Below are 16,059 nucleotides of genomic sequence, written 5' to 3'. Positions count from 1 at the left end.
TTCATACAAATACATCACAGCAAGGTCATACTTCGCACAAATCCGAAGTTCCTGCCCAAGGTCATTTCCCCCTTTCATCTCAATCAATCGGTGGAATTACCTGTCTTCTTCTCGCAACCTCAATCTGTTGCAGAAAGAGCTTTACACACACTCGATGTAAAAAGGGCCTTGCTATACTACATACAAAGAACGCAACCCTTCAGGAAGACTAAACAATTGTTCGTCTCCTTCTCTCCACCACATAAAGGCAACCCCATTTCTAAATCAGGGATAGCTAGGTGGATTGTAAAATGCATACAGATTTGCTACCAAAAGGCTAAAAACATTATCTGTTCCGCCTAAAGCCCATTCTACAAGAAAGTTAGGGGCTTCTATGGCCTTTCTAGGGAATATACCCTTAGATGACATCTGCAAAGCAGCCACATGGTCTACACCGCACACCTTCACAAAACATTACTGTGTAGATGTGCATTCCAAGCAGCAAGCTAGAGTGGGCCAGGCTGTACTAAAGACACTATTTCAAACCACTGCAACGGATACCGGTGGTCGCCGCTAGGGTTGGGTACTGCTATATAATCTATGCTAAGTGTACAATCTGCAGCTCATATGCCTCGAACGGAATATGCTACTTACCAGTATGCATCTGTTCTTGGCATGTAGAGCTGCAGAGTTGTACACGCCCACCCGCCTCCCCGGCTACCTGTATCCGTTCCAGTACATCTTATTTAGATACTACACACATGGGTTTCTCACTGTGATTACCAAGCTCCATCATTTCCCTGTTGGCGAAAAACAATCTGAGGATGGAGCCGAAGCCCATGCGCAGTACGGACCGAAGGAGGAGTCACCAAACTCGTGACTTCCAAAGACTGTCCAAGAAGAAAAACAAACTGCAAACATCCGGGCCCAACACCAGATGGCGATCTATGCTAAGTGTACAACTCTGCAGCTCTACATGCCAAGAACAGATGCATACTGGTAAGTAGCATATTCCTTTCTCAGATCCAGCAACAACAATAAAAGTACGAGAAGCCGTGCAGAGCTAACAAGAGGACGACGCCCACTGACTTGGCCCCAGCCCTACAGGCCTGCATGCCTTCACTTTCCAAGCTGCTTCTCCCATGAACACCGGACGTGTTTGAACTGCAGCTTCTGGTGTCAGCCAGAAACCACGAATCCAGCACACTCTGCACCTGCCGAGCCCGGCCTGTGTGAGTGAACAAACACCACGAGGAGGTCCCCCCGGCGATCCTGACCCGTGATCCCTGACCTACCTCAAGCCTCCCGACGCCTGCAACCTCAATCCAGGAGTCTCAGTAACCCAATCCCCCCCCCGGCGCGCGACCAGAGGGGGGTAAGCAAATCCGACGTTCAAGGGCACCCCTGCACCAGACGCCCCTCGGCCTTGTGCGCCCAACCCAGTGGTGCCTAACCATCCCTCTACATCCCAACGTACCCCCTCGAACTGGTGGTCACTCTTGGAAGATCTTCATCCCCGAGCCTGCAGTGTTTCTTTGTCCCGGAGTATTTCCATTGAACTCCACAGGGCACCTGACCTCAAAACTGCACCCGGCTGCCCTAGCGCCGCTGAGGGTGCCCCTTTGGTGCTAACTTGGTCCCCAACATGCCCTGAGCTTAACCCTCGGAGCTTTGCTCCCACAACCCTGTGGCCTGCTTGCCAGCAGCCACCAACCGGAGCCCCCCTATCCTCCATAGGATAACATTGGGCCTCAACACTCTGCACCCGGCCGCCCTAGTGCCACTGGGGGTGAAGCAGTGCATCACAGACCCTGGGAGACCCCTGAGTCTAACCCCAGAACCCTAACTCAAAAGACAGATTACTTACCTTGAAACCGATAACTCATTTTTCGTCCTAGGATAACATAGAAACTTTTTGGGAGAAAAGTGTCTAAGTGTCGACTTTTGAAAACTAAGAATATTCCTTAAAATCGCACAAATAACCTAACATAATTTTCTCAACTGTTTGCAGGAAAGGTCCTAGTGCTGAACCCAGGTGTCCAGCACCGAGTAAGAAAAGTAACTAAAAAGTAACTTACCTGTGAATTGAATTTCCTTCCATAGGATAACCTTGGGGGTTCTTTGTGAAAAAGCTTCTCAGTGTCAACTTTTGAAATACAATAATATTCCTTAAAAATCATACTTTTAACCAAAACTCATTCACTCACCGGTTTTCAGGAAATGTCCCAGGGCTGAATCTAGGATCCAGTCCCGTGGTTAGAAAAGTTATCTGAAAAGTAATTAACTGCAATCTGTAATCCAAACCAGTACCAGTTATACTGCAATTCTGAACTGTATTCAAGCAAGACAATTACTACTGCAAAGTATTTGTATGCTTACCTGAACCAGGCTTGCTTGGTTCTAGAAATAAAACAGTATATTTTGTTATACAAAACAATTGGCCTAGAGTTCAGTTCTTGAGTGTGTGAGACCATTTGCTGATTGAGTGTGTACATCAAATGCTTTACACTGTCCTCTGATACTGCCTTACTGCTCGATCAAGCTACCACTTTAGAGAGTAAGGTTCTATCTAACTTTAACCTCTGCCAAACCTATGGAGTCTCTGGAACTCTATACACACTGTACCTCACTTTGGTGCAGTATATATAGAGCCAGTTTCTTACAGTACTATTTTAAAGAATTTCTTTAGGTTTTCCAACTCCACGCCTAGAAACTTTTCACAGAAAAACAGTCAATGTTATCCTATGGAAGAAAATAGTGTTATCGGTTTAAAGGTAAGTACTTGGTTGTGAGAGTTTGTGATCTGGGGTTAGACTCAGGGGTCCCCCAGGCTCAAGGATGCACTCGTGTTAGACCCTCAGCTGCACTAGGGTGGCCGGGTGCAGAGAGGCCCAGTGTTATCCAATGGGGATAGGGGGCCTCCGGTTGATGGCTGCTGGCGACCACACCATACCTTAAATTGGTATAGTAAACACAGGGCCAACTTCCTACACTTTTGATGCATCTTTGACTGTAGGCTACTGAGTCCCTACTGTCCAGGTTCCCAGTACCAGTATTCTGTTCCCTAAAAATGTTCCACAATTGGCCTTTAGACCCCTGTAAGTCTGTAGTAAATGGTACCTGGGTACCTAGGGCATTGGGACTAAAGAGGGTCCCCTAGGGATCCCTCACCTAGGCCAAGCAGACTGCCACATGCATGCCCCGGTGCAGACAAAATGACAGTCTACATGGCACATTACCTGTGTGCCATGCCAGCTAGCACTGCCTAAGGTATAGGTGAGTCACCCCTCCAGCAGGCCTTACAAGCCCTAAGGCAGGGTGCAGTATATCTCAGTCCCATTGGCTACCAGCTGCAATTCAGTATTTAGGGGCACTCCCAAATCTTGATCCAAAGATTCCTGCAACCTAAAAAGGAAAAGACAAAGAAGACTCAGTGTAGCAAAGCTAAAAGACGACGAATGACTTTGCCCTAGCTGTATGGGCCTGTTTTCAGCTTGAAGAGTCTGCAAAGACGACGATGGCTGTCCTTTGGCCAGCGACTTCCAAGAACCCCAGGAAGAACTGCCACTCTTCGACAAAGGACTGATCTCCCGAGTACCGTGGCCCTGCCCAGAAAACCTCCAACTTAAAGGGCTCCAGATCCAGGCTGATCCTCGCACCCAACCCACTCTGCACCTGAATCCCACAACTCGAGTCTTAGTGGCTTACCTGTCCAGTGACGTCTCCCCAGCAATCTAGACTTCAACTCAATCGGTGGCACCTCTCCTGGATGCCACGAAATCGCCTGCAGCCTCAACACGGAGTCCCTGTGACGAAACCCCATCACCAAAAGGCACTCCTGCATCCTCAGCGCCCTGACTTTGGGGATCCCAGCTTACTGTGCCCAAGTGTCCAGCAACCCTCCAACTTACCTGCCTAGCCATGGTCACCTTCATCTAGCTTCGTGAACCGAGCCTACAGCCTCTTTGTAAGACCAAGATTCCCCATTGAAATGCATTGTGAGCCCGATGCCGATTTAGCACCCTACACCCAGCCCCCCCCTGTGCCACTGATTGTGTAGCTTTAGTGCTGCCTTGTGGCACCCCCTGTGCTCACCTCAATCCCTGGGCCCTGTGCCCTGAAACAGCGAGTGCCTAACTGCAACCAGCACCTCTTGTCGGTTCGTTCCCTCAGTCTACATTGACTAACATGTGGCCTAGTGATCTCTACACCCAGCTGCCCCATTGTTGCTGGTGGTGCAGTAACCACCTTGATCTGACCCTTGTTCAGTGTTGGTCCAAACCCCTGAAGACTAGAAGAGTAAGTTGTGTACTTAACTTTTAATGCTTATACCTGTTTTCCTCCCATAGGAGTGCATTGCATTTTCTCCTATTGCATTCTTTTTCAACTGCCAAGTGTGCTACTGTTTGACAATTCCAAAGCATTCCTACCACAGTAAAGCGTTTCTACTGCCTTTCAAAGCAATTCTTACTGCAAAGTATCATTGCCGTTCTTGAAACTGTTACTTACCTGCAACTGAGTTTCACTTGGTTCTATAATAAAAATAAAAATGTAATCGTTTTTTTACAAAGAAATTGGTCTGGGATTCAGGCGCTGTGTGTAATCATTTCTTGACTTAGTGTGTACAACAAATGTCTAACACTGCCCTTTGATAAGCCTGACTGCTCGCTCACACATGGAGTTTGATCTACTTAAGCCTCTGTAAGCCTTTGGGGATCCACTGGACTCTGTGCACATTATACCTTACTTTGGTATAGTATATACAGAGCCATCTTCCTACATGAGTCGTGTCATCAATTGGTCGTAGTGTGCACAACAAATGTCTTAAACTCCTCTGGCTTATGCCGAAGACTGTTAACTCATACTACCACAAAGAGAGCACTTTGGATTTGCATTGAGCCCTGTACACTTCTAGGGGAATCTCTGGACTCTGTGCACGGTTTAACCACCTAGTTGTTTGCCATATACAGAGCCAGCATTCTACACCATCATAACAGATGCATCTCACAATGGATGGCGAGCTCATACAGGAACTTAAATACAGGGTCAGTGGAACAACTCCGACTCCAAAAAACACATTAACTTCCTAGAGATGAAAACCGTGCTACTAGCACTGAAAGCTTTTCAAGCCAACGTTCCAGGGAAGACCGTATTGATCCAGACGAACAATACAGTAACTGTTTTACCTGAACAAACGAGGAATAGTTGTTTACCCTAAGCAAACTAGCTCAAGAGATATGGACATGGGCTATGCCATGGAGGGTCAACTTGCAAACAATACGCCTACCAGGAAAAGACAACATAGAAGAAAATCAACTCCGCATCGGAACAGCAGCTCAAACGAATGGGAAATGAAACCGAGGAGCCTAGAAATAATTTTCGGATTCTGGGGAACGCAACAACTAACGACAACGGAGGACAGGAAATTTCAATTTCTTGCCTCCAGGTTTCAACACCACCTGTAAAAAGTGAACCCCTGTCACTAAATGTCATGGAAATTTGCATACGCCTTTTGCACCATTCCTCAAAAACACAAAGTACTGGGGAAGGCCAGGAAACCAGTAAGAAACCTAATCCTCATAGCTTCTCATTGGTTGAGACGAGCCTGGTACTCAAGCCTGCTCAAACTGTCCAAGGAACAGATTATCAAATTCAAGGAAGAGCAAGATCCCCTCAAAATGCAAAAGGAACAAGTGTTCCATCAGGAATCAGCAGCTCAGCCTAGGAGCCTGGCACCGGAGTACATATAATTTGGACATCTGAACTTACCACTAAGAACAGTGGAGGTACAAAGAGAGGCAAGAAAACCAACCACAAGACAAGTGGAAAAGGTATCTCTTATGGCGCAAAGGCTTCAATACCCTAGATTTGATGTCTAAACAGGAGAGAGTGATAATCTATCTAATCCACTTGGTAGACAGTGCAATTAACTATTCAAGCCTTAAAGTGCACCTGGCTGCAATTGTGGCTAGACTAGGGGAGCATCATATAATTGTTTTTTCACATCACCAGTCATCAAAAGGTTCTTAGAAGTTTCCAAAAGGATAGCACCCCCAAGGAAGGCTCCAGCTTCTATTTGGAGTTTAAAGACTGTACTTGCACAATTTATGACTGAGCCTTTCGAACCAATGCACAAAGCAGAATTACAGCATATCTCAATAAAAACTGCCTTCTTAATAGCTATAATATCACTATGGAAAGTAGGTGAACTCCAAGCTCTAGTTCTTAGAACTAATCCCAAGTTCCAACCCAAGGTGGTGAGCAAATTTCATCTGAATCAAAGCATTGTTACCAGTTCACTTAAAAAACCCTTCAACACAGCTGAAAAGAAGCCTTCATCCCCTGGACGGATGAAGAGCGGTACTATATTATCCACAGGACACACAACTATTTTGTATGGGGGGTGGTCAATTTATCGTCTCACGCAAGGTGCAGCAAAGGTTCACATGTTACAAAAGTAACAGTTCGATGGATTGTAGAGGCAATTCAAATATGCTACTCAGCTGGAAGTGTGCAACCCTAGCCTTTATAACAAATGTGCCAATAGACACTATGTGCAGCGGCTACATGGGCATCTCCACATAATTTTACCAAGCATTATTGTGTGGAGATACAAATGACAAAGGGAGTGCAGGTGGGACAGAGTACTTCAGCACCTGTTCGCAAACTCTACAACATCGCACCCCTGGCATCCGAAGGAGAGGGCAACCGCTCCATAATCTAGTGCACAGCATGTGAATCCAGAAAAAGATTCATGCTGCAAAACGAAATGGTTACTTATCAGTAGGAGTAGTATTGCAGCTTGAAGAGTTTTCTGGATTCACATGCGACCCGCCTTCCTCCCCAGAGATGAGGAAAGCAAACAGGTGGGAAGAAGATCACATAAAAAAACTTTAAACGGGAAAAGTAATTACCCTTAATCATAAAAAGGTAAGGGAAAAAAGAAACCAGAGATAGCTACAATGCACAGGAACGTCCGGGGCGCCATCTGACATCACACAAGCGATCGACCAAACACCAAATGGTGGTCGGCGATACCCACGAAAAAAGACTGACAGACCGTTCCGTACCCAACCACTAGATGGCGGGATAATATACAGCATGTGAATCCAGAAAACTCTTCAAGCTGAAAAACTACTACTACTGGTAAGTAACTATTTTGTTCTTTCACTCTGTGCCATATTTCCAAACAATATTTGTGACATAGGCAGGTTAAAGTTGTGAGAAAGTGCCATCTTTCTTGCATGGTATGCCCCCACTTTTTGATGAATTACTGATGTACTTTGACTGAGTGTGCCCTGGGCTACTGCCAATCAGGTACCTCCTCCTCGCCGCCTTTGTGAGCTTCTCCAGGCCACTTGCTGTACTCGGCAACTGGCCCCGACCTGTTCTGACCCACACTCTGGCGGGAAGACTGGTTGGAAACCCCAAGGAACAAAAGGGGGTGTGCCAGCCTCTGCCAACCCCACCCCTCAGGTGGGGTAGGAGAGGTGAAACACATCTCTGGGCTCTTGCCATCTTGAAGATGGGAAGCCCTGCCCAATCACGACTAGGCTACTGCCCCCCTCCCACAGGAGAATGGCTGGATAGGGGGTGTACCCACCCCAGGGAGGAGACCCATTGATCCCTGTCCTTTACCTACCTGTAACGCCCCTACATTTAGTATTTAGGGGCACCTTGAACCTTCCTTCTGGAGATCCAGATTCCGAAACAGCAAAGATGATCAAGAAACAAGAAGACCTGCTGTGCAGCTGCTAAGAAGAGGAAGACACCAACTACTTTGGCCCTAACCCTACCGGCCTGTCGACCCTCAAACCTGCTCCTGCTAAACCCCGGCATCTCCAGTGGTCAGCAACCTCACAAACCCCGAAGGACCTGGCTACCTTGTTACTCTCAGCAACTGGGACTCTCACGAGCAGTGGTACTGCTCAAAGCAAGTAACTTACCCCTGGCATCAGTCAGGAACCGCGAACCCTGCGCACACTGCACCCGCCAAGCCTGGCCTGTGCCGGAGTGGACAAAGACCACGAGGCTATCCCCCCGGCGACTGTGACCCTGAATCCAGCACCCAAGGACCCACCTCGACGCTCCTGACAAAGCCTGCAGCCTCAGAACCAGGGACCACTCCAACCGCGACCAGCAGAGGGTAAGATTTCTCGACGCCAAAAGTCACCCCTGCACCCTGTGGCCCCCTGTGCCCAACTCCTGGGTGCCTACCTATCCCCCAACTTGCCTCTCGAAGTGGTGATCGCACCTGAAGAATCTTCGTCCCCTAGCTTGCAGCCTTTGTTCGTTCTTGAGCTACTCCATTGAAATCCATTGAGCGCCCGATGGCTCAAAAGCACCCTGCACCCAGCCGCCCGAGTACCCGTGACAGTGCAACCTCTACTCTAATCTACTTCCCCATTTGCCCTGAGCAAGTGACCAGGAGCCCAGCTCCCTCAGCCGCGTGGCCTGCTAGCCAGCAGCCACCAACCAAAGGCCCCCTGCATCCCATAGGATAACATTGGGCCTAACTCACTCTGCACCCGGCTGCCCCTGTGCCGCTGAGAGTGTAACAACTGTACTTACCTGACCCTGGGATACCCCTGAGTCTATGCCCAGAACAGTCGAGTACTTACCCAAAAGCCGATAACTCACTTTTCTTCCATATGGTAACATTGACTGGTTTCACTTGGAAATTTTAAGTTTCAAGTTTTGAAACTTTAAAATATTCATCTAAAATCAGCCGAATTACGAAAACGAATTTACTCACCTGCTATCAGGAGAGATCCCAGTGCTGGACCTTGGTGCCCAGCACTGACCCTGAAAAGTAATCCTAACTGTACTTACCGGTAACTTGAATTTCCTTTCATAAGATAACATTGGCTGATTTTTGCTGAAAAAGTTTCTAATTGTCGATTTTGAAAACTTACAAATATTCGTTAAAAATCGCCCATATAACAAAGACACATTCTTTCAACTGTTTACAGGAGATGTCCCATTGCTGGATCCAGGATCCAACACTGAGTTAGAAAAAGTAACTATGACCTCACTTACCTGCTATGTGAATTTCCTCCCATAGGATAACCAGTGATTTTTGCTGAAAAAGTTTCAAAGTGTCAACTTTTAAAATACAATAATATTCCTTAAAAATCACTACTGTAACGTAAATGTTTTTACTCAACTGTTTACAGGAGATGTCCCAGGGCAGAATATAGGATCCAGTCCTGTGGTAAGAAAAGTATTCCAGACAGTAATCTATTGTATTTAACTAGAAATTCCCATTGAGCTCAATGTATAATTGTGTTTGAAATTGTGTTGCCTATTGCAACAACTGTATCTACTGCATTCAAAAGTCTATTTTCTACTGAAAGTATTTATCTAAAGCACATCATTCTGAGAAAGTATATTTTGATACCTATTGTTGGTTCTAAAATAAACCATTCGTATTTTTATATACAAACCATTGGCCAAGAGTTCAGTTCTTGAGTTTGTGAGACCATTTGCTGACTGACTGAGTGTGTACAACAAATGCTTTACACTGTCCTCTGATACTGCCTTACTGCTCGACCAAGCTACCACTTTAGAGAGTAAGGTTATATCTAACTTTAGCCTCTGCCAAACCTCTGGGGACTGTGGACTCTGTACCTATGTGGGAACAGTATATACAGAGCCACTTTCTTACAAAAGTAAACTTAGCAGCAGCACCACCTACTCTCCAAGAAGGTGAGCCTAGGATTCTTGCCCTTCGGAAATGAAGATCAAATCCTGTTCAATACCCTAAGACCTTTGAATGTTGCATGTGTCCATTTCATTCCAGTTGGCATCATATATTCTTGTACGGCATAGATGATGACCAAAGATCTTTGATACCAACCTAAATATTTGGTTTAAAAGATGCACTCCCATTGTGAGATGTTGTTTACATTCTGTAGTTTTTCACTGAGTAGGAAAGTGGCTCTATATACACTGTTCCCAAATAGGTACAGCGTGTATAGAGTCCACAGTCCCCAGAGGTTTGGCAGAGGTTAAAGTTGGATATAACAATTACTCTCTAAAGTAATAGCTTGGTCGAGCAGTAAAGCAGTATCAGAGGACAGTGTAAAGCATTTGTTGTACACACTCAGTCAGCAAATGGTCTCACATACTCAAGAACTGAACTCTAAGCCAATGGTTTGTATATAAAAATATAGGGTTGTTTTATTTTAGAACCAACAAGAGGTATCAAAATATACTTTCTCAGAATGAGATGCTTTAGTTGTATACTTTGCAAAAGACAATTGACTTGGAATGCATTGTTTTTTGCAATAGGCAACACAATTTCAAACACAAAAATACATTCAGCTCAATGTGAGTTTTAAGTTATTTGCAATAGATTACTTTCAGGATTATTTTTCTAACTCCAGGACTGGATCCTAGATTCAGTCCTGGGACGGTTCTTGGAAACAAGTGAGTATATACTTTTTAGTTACTGTTGTGATTTTTAAGCAATATTTTGCCATTTTAAAAGTTGACACTTGAAAACCTTTTCTGATCAAATTACCATTGTTATCCTATGGAAGGAAATTCACTTAGCAGGTAAGTGGGGTTATGGTTACTTTTTCTAGGTCAGTGTTGGATCCTGGATCCAGCACTAGTGTGCCACCTGTAAGCAGTTGAGATTTTTAAGGAATATTTGTAAGTTTGCAAAATCGACACTTGGAAGAAATTTCACAGAAAAACAGTCCATGGTTTCCTATGGAAGAAAATTCGAGTTATGGGTAAAGTATGTTCTCGGTACTTTTGTAATCCAGTGCTGTACTCCTAGACTCAGTACTGGGACATCTATCTAAAACAGGTAAGTAATTACGTTTTCACAGTTGGTACGATTTTTAAGAAATAATTGTAGTTTGCAAAAATCGACTGTGAGAAAGTGGCTCTGTATATACTGTTCCCTAATAGGTACAGGGTGTACAGAGTCCACAGTCCCCCAGAGGCTGATAGAGGTCAAAGTTAGGTATGACCTTACTCTCAAAAGTGGTAGCTTGGTAGAGCAGTAAGGCAGTACCAGAGGACAGTGTAAAGCATTTATTGTACACACTCAGTCAGCAAATGGTTTCACACACTCAATAACTGAACTCTAGGCCAATGGTTTATATATATATATAAAATATATGCTTGTTTTATTTTTAGAACCACAAAGGGGGTAAAAATATACTTTCTCAGAATGAGAGTTTGAATATAAATACTTTTGTCTTAAGCAATAAGTTTGTGTAAACAGTCACAGTTGGTTGAATAAACAATCCTATTTCCTAAACATAACAATGCATTGAGCTCAATGGTAAATTCAGGTTATTTGTAATAAATTACTTTTCAGATTACTTTTGGAATTCCAGGTCTGGCTCCTAGAACCAGCCTGGGGTCAGTATTCAGAATCAAGTGATGAAAGTCGACTTAATAACTGTAATGATTTTTAAATAATATTTAGCTATTTCAAAAGTTAGCACTTAGAAAATATTTCAAAGAAAACATTCAATGGATCTCTATGGCAAGAAATTCACATTGCAGGTAGAGTACTTTATCGTTACCTTAGTAATCCAGGACTGGGTGCCTAGACCCAGGACTGGGGTCCTTATCAAAAGCAGGTAAGTAATTTCGTTTGCAGAAATGGTACGATTTTAAAAGAATATTTCAAATTTGCAAAAGTAGACACTTAGAAGAAATATCACAGAAAAGCAGACAATGGTTTCCTATGGGAGAAAAATGAGTTAGAGGTAAGTATAGTTGTGAACACTTTTCAGGGTCAGGGCTGGGCACCAAGATCCAGCACTGGGAGCTCACCTAGGAGCAGGTGAGTAAATTCGTTTTTGTCACTTGGCTGATTTTTGGTGAATTTTTGCAGTTTTGAAAAGTTCACACTTAGAAGATTTTTGAAGAAAAAGCCAGTCAATGTTACCCTATGAGGAAAATGAAGTTAGCGGTTTAAGTGTAAGTACTCGACTGGCAGAGTTGAAATTCCGGGCATGGACTCAGGGGTCCCCCAGTGTCAGGTAGGTACAGTTGGTTCACCCTCAGCGGTTTCAGGACAGCCGGGTGCAGAGAGAGTTAGGCCCAATGTTATCCTATGAGGGATAGGGGGGCCTTGGTTGGTGGCTGCTGTCTGGCAAGCCACGCGGCTGTGGCAGCTGGGCTCCTGGTCACTTACTCAGGGCAAGTGGGGAAGTAGGTTAGTGTAGAGAGGGCACTGCCAGGGCCACTCGGGCGGCTGGGTGCAGGGTGCTTTTGAGCCTTCGGGCGCTCAATGGAAATCAATGGGAATGTTCCGGTTTGGAAAAAGGCTGCAGGCTCGGGGACGAGGATGTTTCAGGTGCCACCACCACTTCGAGAGGTAAGTTGGGTAGTTGTAGGTTAGGTGGGTACCCCGGGATTGGGCACAGGGGGCCGCAGGGCGCCGGGTGCAGGGGTGACTTTTGACGTCGGGAATCTTACCCTCTGGTTGATCGCGGTTGGGGTGGCACTTGGTTCTGAGGCTGCAGGCTTCTTCCGGGTTGTCGAGGGGGGTCCTTGGGTGCCGGGCTCGGGGTCACAGTCGCCGTGGGGTCGTCCTCAGGGTCTTTGTCCACTCCGGCACTGGCCAGGCTTGGCTGGTGCAGAGTGTGTTGGGTCCGCGGTCCCGGGCTGCTTCCAGGGGTTAAAAATAGGTTTCTTGAGTAGAGCCTCTACTCATGGGAGTCCCAGGGGCTTAGAGCCAAAAGGTAGCCAGGTCCTCCGGGGTTGGTGAGGTTGCTGGCCACGAGAGATGCCGCGCTGGTGCAGGTTCGAGAGTCGACAGGCCGGTAGGGCTGGGGCCTAAGCAGTTGGTGTCTTCTTCTCTTTTTAGCAGCTGCAGGGCAGGTCTTTGTTCTTCTTGCTCTTCTTGTAATTTTCTATCTGGAATCTCCGGAAGGAAGGTTCAGGGTGCCCCTAAATACTAGATTTAGGGGCGTTACAGGTAGGTGAAGGCCAGGAACCAATGGGTCCTTGTCCTGGGGTGGGTACACCCCCTATCCTGCCTCTCTCCTGTGGGAGGGGGGCAGTAGCCTAATCCTGATAGGGTAGGGCCTCCCATCTTCAAGATGGCGAGAGCCCGGAGATGTGCCTCGCCTCGCCTCCCCCACCTGAGGGGTGGGGTGGGCAGGCTGGCACATCCCCTGTCCTTGTATGGGGTTTCCGGCCAAGCTTCCCGCCAGAGTGGGGGGTTGCAGTGGCCTGGGGAAACTCCAAATGGCGGCCTGCCTTTGAAGCTTCCCTTTGCTCATCCTGGGGGAGGAGATTTCTCACCTCACCCAGGATGTGCATTGTTGCAGGCCCGGGAGAGCAGGGGCTCTCCCACCCAGGGGTCCAGCAACGTGTCTGCTGTGGGGCAGCCTCAGAGCAGACGTGGGTTGTAAGTTAGCTGTAAGGGGGCATCTCTAAGATGCCCTCTGGGGTGCTTAGTACATTAAATCCTACACTGGCATCAGTGTGGCTTCAATGTGCTGAGAAGTTTGATACCAAACTTCCCAGGCTTCAGTGGTGCCAATATGGTGCTGTGGAGCTCGTGTTTGACAAGCTCTCAGCACCATGTACTCTTAAATGACAGCACTGCACTTACAGTGCCCAGGAATGGACCCGGGTACTGTAGGGGCACAGGTCTCCTGCTCCTGTGCCCACACCATAGGCGTAATGCACCCAGCTAGAGGGGTGGCTGACATATGCCTTGGCAGTGTAGGTGATGGGCATGGTACACAGTGATGTGTGCCATGTCGACTCTTTGTTTTGTCCTGCTCCCAGACACTCTGCCTGCAAGGGCAGTTTGTGTGTGTTAGGGTACAGGGCCTCTGAGGGTGGCACAATGAGTGCTGCAGCCCTTAGAGGCCTTCCCTGGCCACAAGGCCCTGGGTACCTAGGGTACCATTTACTAGGGGCTGACATGTGGCTAGGGTTTGCCAATTTGGAGTTTGTGTGGTTTAAGGAAGGAACATAGGCCCTGGGCACCTGATTGGCAGGAACCCAGGGTACACTCAATCGAAGTACATTCAGCAATTTAGCAAAAAGTGGGGGCATACCATGCAAGAAAGATGGCACTTTCTCACATCGACACTTAGAAGAAATTTCACAGAAAAACTGTCAATGGTTCCTTATGGGAGAAAACTGAGTTAGTGGTAAGTACGGTTAAGAGTACTTTTCAGGGTCAGTGCTGGGCCCCAAGATCTCTTCTAATAGCAGATGAGTATTTCCGTTTTCGTTACTCGGTTGATTTTAGGTGGCTATTTTAAAGTTTAGAAACTCCACACTTAGAAGAAATTTTAGAAAGCTGCAAGCTCGGGGACGGAGATTCTTCATGTGTGCCCACCACTTCAAGAGGTAGGTTGGGTAGTTGGAGGATAGGTAGGTACCCAGGAGTCCAGCACAGGGGGCCGCAGGGCGCCGGGTGCAGAGGTGCTTTTTGATGTTGGGAAATCTTACCCTCTGTTGATCGCGGTTGGGGGGGGTGGGGGGGGTCCCTAGTTTTGAGGCTGCAGGCTTTGTCAGGAGCATCGAGGTGGGTCCTTGGGTGCTGGATTCGGGTTCACTGTCGCCGCGGGGATGTCCTCTAGGTCTTTGTCCACTCCAGCACAGGCCAGGCTTGGCAGGTGCAGGGTTCACGGTTCCTTGCTGATGCCAGGGGTGAGATACTTGCTTTGAGCTGAGCCAGTGCTCGTGGGAGTCCCAGGTGCTCAGTCACAAGGTAGCCAGGTCCTCCGGGGTTTGTGAGGTTGCTGGCCACAAGAGGTGCCGGGATTTAGCAGGTTCAAGGGTCGACAGGCCGGTAGGGCTGGGGCCAAAGCAGTTGGTGTCTTCCTCTTCTTAGCAGCTGCACGGCGGATCTTCTTTCTTCTTGCTCTTCTCTGCTAGTTTGGAATCTGGAATCTATGAAAGGAAGTTCAGGGTGCCCCTAAATACTAAATTTAGGGGCGTTACAGTTAGGTAAAGGGCAGGGACCACTGGGTCCCTGTCCTGGGGTGGGTACACCCCCTATCCTGCCACTGTCCTGTGGGAGGGGGGCAGTAGCCTAGTCCTGATTAGGTAGGGCTCCCCATCTTCAAGATGGCGAGGGTCCGGAGATGTGCTTCACCTCGCCTCCCCCACCTGAGTGGTGGGGTTGGCAGGGCTTTCACATCCCCAGTCCTTACTTGGAGTTTCTGGTCAGGCTTCCCGCCAGAGTGGGGGTGAGAACCGGTGGGGGCCAGTTGCTCAGTACAGCAAGTGGCCTGGAGAAGCTCACAAAGGCGGCATGCCTTTGAAGCTTCCCCCTGCCCATCCTGGGGGAGGAGACCTAGCACCTTGCCCAGGATGTGCATTGTTGCAGGCCCAGGAGAGCGGGGGCTCTCCACCCAGGGGTCCAGCAACATGTCTGCTGTGTGGCAGCCTAGGCAGTCTCTCAGACAAGACATCGATTGTAGGTTAGGTTTCAGGGGGCATCTCTAAGATGCCCTCTGTAGTGCATTGTACATTAAATCCCACACTGGCATCAGTGCAGGTTTAATGTGCTGAGAAGTTTGATACCAAACTTCTCAGTCTACAGTGTTGCCATCATGGTGCTGTGGAGTTCGTGTTTAACGAGCTCCCAGCACCATATACTCGTAAATGGCAGCACTGCACTTTACAGTGCCCAGGAATGGACCTGGGTACTGTAGGGGCACAGGGCTCATGCTCCTGTGCCCACACCACTGGCATAGGGCACCCAGCTAGAGGGGTGGCTGATGTATGCCAGGGCAGTGTAGGTTGTGGGCACGGCACATAAGGATGTGTGCCATGTCGACTTTTTGTTTTGTCTTGTACCCAGACACTCAGCCTGCAAGGGCAGTGTCTTTGTGTTAGGGTACAGGGCCTCTAAGGGTGGCACAATAAGTGCTGCAGCCTTTAGAGGCCTTCCCTGGTCACAAGGCCCTGGGTACCTAGGGTAGGTACCATTTACCAGGGGCTGACATGTGGCCAGGGTTTGCCAATTTGAGTTTTTAGGTTTTAAGGGAAGGAACATAGGCCTTGGGCACCTGATTGGCAGGAGTCCAGGGCACACTCAAAGTACATTCAGCAATTCAGCAACAAGTGGGGGCA

General features: G+C 47.5%; 1 protein-coding gene across 3 annotated transcripts in view; it reads left to right on the top strand.

Moving 5' to 3' along the window:
* The window catches only part of PRRC2C (proline rich coiled-coil 2C), a 1,321,979-nt gene that overhangs the window by 747,055 nt on the left and 558,865 nt on the right, over positions 1-16,059 (top strand). The window lies entirely within an intron of this gene.

The sequence above is a fragment of the Triturus cristatus genome, chromosome 4_2 (genome assembly GCF_964204655.1).
Source record: "Triturus cristatus chromosome 4_2, aTriCri1.1, whole genome shotgun sequence".
Taxonomy (NCBI): Eukaryota; Metazoa; Chordata; class Amphibia; order Caudata; family Salamandridae; genus Triturus; species Triturus cristatus.
This window is presented reverse-complemented; position numbering and strand designations above follow the sequence as displayed.